The sequence below is a fragment of the Cottoperca gobio genome, unplaced genomic scaffold, assembly GCF_900634415.1.
Source record: "Cottoperca gobio unplaced genomic scaffold, fCotGob3.1 fCotGob3_416arrow_ctg1, whole genome shotgun sequence".
NCBI classification, from domain to species: domain Eukaryota; kingdom Metazoa; phylum Chordata; class Actinopteri; order Perciformes; family Bovichtidae; genus Cottoperca; species Cottoperca gobio.
In genome coordinates this window covers 15,001-20,970 of record NW_021166998.1, presented here as the reverse complement: position 1 = coordinate 20,970, position 5,970 = coordinate 15,001, and the positions used below count along the sequence as shown (strand labels likewise).

General features: G+C 47.3%; 1 pseudogene; it reads right to left on the bottom strand.

Annotated features, from left to right (window-relative positions):
- Positions 1 to 725: 725 nt before the first annotated feature.
- LOC115005959 (C-type lectin domain family 10 member A-like) overlaps positions 726 to 5,970 on the bottom strand; it is a 5,594-nt pseudogene continuing 349 nt past the window's right edge.

The window sequence follows — 5,970 nt, the reverse complement described above, 5'->3', positions numbered from 1 at the left end:
CCTCTATCTCCCTCCTATCTTTCTCCTCTCTCTCTCTTCTCTCTCTCTCTCTCTTCTTCTCCTCTCTTTTCCTCTCTCTCTTTCCTCTCTCTCTTTATCCCTCTCTCTCTTTCTCCCTCTCTCTTTCCTCTCTCTTTCCTTTCCCTCTCCCCTCTCTCTCTTTCCCCCCCCTCTCTCTCCTCTCCCTCTCTCTTTCCCCCTCTCTTTCCCTCTCTCTCTCTTTTCTCTCTCTCTCTCTCTTTCCCTCTCTCTCTTTCCCTCTCTCTCCCTCTCCCTCTTTCTCCCTCTCCCTCTCTCTCTTTCCCTCTCTCTCCCTCTCTCTCTTTCTCCCTCTCTTCTCTCTTTCTCTCCTCTCTCTTTCTCCTCTCCCTCTCTCCCCCTCCCTCGTTTCTCTCTCCCTCCCTTTTTCTCCTCCCCTCTTTCCCTGCTTTTCTTTTCCTCTTCCCCCTTTTTCTCAATTCTTCCATTTCTTTCTGTTACGACTTCAAAATAAATTACTACAAATATTTAAAGTAATTATTATTTAAAAAAAATTAATTGTTACATTTGTTCTTGATAAAAACAAAATTATTGATTGTTATTGATTCTTTAATCCGCAGTAACACCACGGTCAGGGCTCTACAATCTGTACAGCATGCAGCCGATACTCTTACACATGAACACGTGTCGACCTCTATTGTCCAGACGGCATCAGCCGGGGCTGAGCGGCGCGGACACGACAGAAATCAGTCTGGTGTTTGGGTCAAATGGTTTAATGGTTTGAAGGTGACAGTCTGCAGGGGATGTGAGGCGACTTCAGTCGCTCTGGCTGTGTCTCTGGCAGATGTAGCGCATCTTGGTGGTGGCAGTGCAAGTCGTTGAGGCGTCCATCGGAGTGAAGATGACCGCAGTCTTCGCTTCCGTGGCCCAGATTGTGACCGGTCCAGTTGTCCGGCTGACCGGGTCTCCACCGCCTGGAAACCACAAGAATGTTTGGAGAGTAAAGAGATCGCTGCTGTTCCCACAAAGAAGGAAAAAGAGTTTCAGCTCACCTCCGGTTCATGACGTACGGCGTCTGGTTGACCCACTCCCACTCCCCGGTTCTCTCATCAGTCAGACCCACCCAGTAGAAGGTGCCCGTGGTGTGAGGTTTCACAAAGTCCTGCACCGGAGAGGACAGACAGATAGAGATTTGACTTCCTGGAGAACTGCAACTTGTTTCAAATCCTCCAAAATGTGTAAAAAAGTGTCCCACAAGGATCTCCTCTGGGTCCTCTGCTGTTAACTCTATACATGTATTATTATATTAAAGATGATCCTTCTTTCCAACAGGCAGTCTCACCCACTCCTCGTCGCTGTGGAGGATGACCAGGTGAGATTCATGTCCGTTTGCACCAGCTTTTCGCATCGTCCCAGGACAAAGCTGACCTGCTGAACAAATAACAGCTGGTGCCGAAAACCACCCAATCCAGTGGACAACAGCCGCTCACTACTGAGCCTGAGAGACAGACGGGCAGACAGACAGGTCAGCAGACACGGGGAGAGAGGACAGATAATGTGCAAGACAATTCTTACAACCATAAGATTGTCTGGCTTTTCTGGTGCCTTTCTGATACAAGGAAAGATATCACTTTTATACGCAAGAGTGAAAACATAATGCAAAGTGAGTGTGTGTGTGTGTGTGTGTGTGTGTGTGTGTGTGTGTGTGTGTGTGTGTCTGTACTGTTGTTGATGATGCGCTCCAGGGAGCATTTCAGCTGGCGACCGTCCTGCTGATAGAGTCCAGAGTCGACAGCTGCTTCAATGCCTCCGACACTGAACACACACAACAGTTATCGTACACACACACACACACACAGTATGGGTACAGACACAGTATCGTACACACACACACAGTATCATACACACACACAGTATGGGTACACACACAGTATGGGTACACACACAGTATCATACACACCACACAGAGTATCGTACACACACACACACACAGTATCGTACACACACACACGTATGGGTACACACACAGTATAGGTACACACACAGTATGGGCACACACACAGTATAGGTACACACACAGTATGGGTACACACACAGTATGGGTAAAAACGCACATTATGGGTACACACACAGTACCGTACACACACAGTATGGGTACACACAGTATCGTACCACCCACACACACACACACACACACACACAGTATGGGTACACACACAGTTATGGGTACCAACACAGTTATCGTACACCACACACACAGTATCATACACACACACAGTATGGGTACACACACAGTATCGTACACACACACACACACACACACAGTATGGTACACACAGTATCGTACACACACACACAGTATGGGTACACACACAGTATCGTACACAACACACAGTATGGGTACACACACAGTATGGGTACACACACAGTATGGGTACACACAGTATCGTACACACACACAGTATGGGTACCGACACAGTATCGTACACACACACACACAGTATCGTAGACACACACACAGTATGGGTACAAACACACAGTATGGGTACACACACAGTATGGGTACACACACAGTATCGTACACACACACACACAGTATGGGTACACACACAGAGTATCGTACACACACACACACAGTATCGTACACACACACACACACACACACACAGTATTGTACACACACACACAGTATCGTACACACACAGTATGGGTACACACACAGAGTTTCATACACACACACACAGTATCGTACACACACACACAGTATCGTACACACAGTATCGTACACACACACAGTATGGGTACACACACAGTATCGTACACACACACACACACACACACACAGTATCGTACACACACACACACAGTATGGGTACCGACACAGTATCGTACACCCACACACACAGTATCATACACACACACACAGTATCGTACACACACACACAGTATGGGTACAAACACACAGTATGGGTACACACACAGTATCGTACACACACACACACACAGTATGGGTACACACACAGTATGGGTACACACACAGTATGGGTACACACAGTATCGTACACACACACACAGTATGGGTACCGACACAGTATCGTACCACACACCACACAGTATCGTACACACACACAGTATGGGTACAAACACACAGTATGGGTACACACACAGTATGGGTACACACACAGTATCGTACACACACACACACAGTATGGGTACACACACAGAGTATCGTACACACACACACACACAGTATCGTACACACACACAGTATCACACACACACACACACACACACAGTATTGTACACACACACACAGTATCGTACACACACAGTATGGGTACACACACAGAGTATCATACACACACACACAGTATCGTACACACACACACAGTATCGTACACACAGTATCGTACACACACACAGTATCGTAAACACACACACAGTATCGTACACACACACAGTATCGTACACACACAGTATCGTACACACACACACACACACACAGTATCGTACACACACACACACACACAGTATGGGTACTGACACAGTATCGTACACCCACACACACAGTATCATACACACACACACACACAGTATCGTACACACACACACAGTATGGGTACAAACACACAGTATGGGTACAAACGCACAGTATCGTACACACACACAGTATGGGTACACACACAGTATCGTACACACACACACACACACAGTATGGGTACACACACAGTATGGGTACACACACAGTATCGTACACACACACACAGTATCGTACACACACAGTATGGGTACACACACAGTATGGTAAACACACACAGTATCGTACACACACAGTATCGTACACACAGTATCGTACACACACAGTATGGGTACACACACAGAGTATCGTACACACACACACAGTATCATACACACACACAGTATGGGTACACACACAGTATCGTACACACACACACACACACAGTATGGGTACACACACAGTATGGGTACAACACACACCGTATCGTACACACAACACAGTATCGTACACACACAGTATGGGTACACACACAGTATGGGTACACACACAGTATGGTAAACACACACAGTATCGTACACACACACCACAGTATCGTACACACAGTATCGTACACACACAGTATGGGTACACACACAGAGTATCGTACACACACACACAGTATCGTACACACACAGTATGGGTACACACACAGAGTATTGTACACACACCCACAGTATCGTACACACACAGTATGGGTACACACACAGAGTATCGTACACACACACACAGTATCGTACACACACACACAGTATCGTACACACACACACACACAGTATCGTACACACACAGTATGGGTACACACACAGAGTATCGTACACACACAGTATGGGTACACGCACACAGTATCGTACACACACACACACAGTATCGTACACACACACAGTATCATACACACACAGTATCGTACACACAGTATCATACACACACACAGTATCATACACACACACAGTATCGTACACACAGTATCGTACACACACACACACAGTATCGTACACACACACACAGTATCGTACACACACAGTATCATACACACACCAGTATCATACACACAGTATCGTACACACACACACACAGTATCGTACACACCACACACACACAGTATCGTACACACACACAGTATCATACACACACAGTATCGTACACACAGTATCATACACACACACAGTATCATACACACACACAGTATCGTACACACAGTATCGTACACACACACAGTATCGTACACACACACACAGTATCGTACACACACACAGTATCATACACACACACAGTATCATACACACACACAGTATCATACACACACAGTATCGTACACACAGTATCGTACACACACACACACAGTATCGTACACACACACACACACACACAGTAGTGTGAGGGAAGTTCAACACACCTGAGGTCAGCTGGTCCTTGTTGCTCTCCACAGCAAACTTCAAACGGTGAACCTCTTTCCATGCATCTGGGGGGGGACATGTTCAGGAGGAGGAGAGGGGGACATGTTCAGGAGGAGGAGAGGGGGACATGTTCAGGAAGAGGAGAGGGGGACATGTTCAGGAGGAGGAGAGGGGGGGGACATGTTCAGGAGGAGGAGAGGGGGACATGTTTAGGAGGAGGAGAGGGGGACATGTTCAGGAGGAGGAGAGGGGGGGACATGTTCAGGAGGAGAGGGGGGGACATGTTCAGGAGGAGAGGGACATATTCAGGAGGAGAGAGGGGGGACTCAGGAAGAGGAGAGGGGGACATGTTCAGGAGGAGGAGAGGGGGGGACTCAGGAAGAGGAGAGGGGGACATGTTCAGGAGGAGGAGAGGGGGGGGACATGTTCAGGAGGAGGAGAGGGGGGGACATGTTCAGGAGGAGGGGGGGACATGTTCAGGAGGTGGGGGGGAGGTTAAGGAGATGTTACCTTTGGTGAGCTGCTCCACGGCGCTCTGTGACTCAGTCAGGTTGGAAACCTTTTTCTCCACAGACCATAATCTGTTCGACGTCTTCTCGTCTGCCCACACACACACACATACACACACACACCACACACACACACACACACACACACACACACACACACACACAGAGTCGGTGAGGGTTGTCATGTTGATAATTTTGTGTAAATAATCCAAAGTTAATTTTACTGATTGCATTATAATTATTATTATATTATATTATTATTTCCCCGCTCATTTTGAAATGATTACGAAGCATGAAGTTCACAATGACCAATCTGTGGACTCAAAGTGTGTGTTGTGTGTGTGTGTGTGTGTGTGTGTGCTCACTGCTGGCTCCCAGTACTATGATCAGAATCAGGATGAACGTTGCTGTCAGAGCTGGAACAACCAGCGCCTGAACCTGGAGACCCCCGAGAAAGAGACAGCAGCAGGCTCTGACAGACAGACAGGGAGAGAGACAGACAGGCGGTGATACTTTCATTTTACAGTAA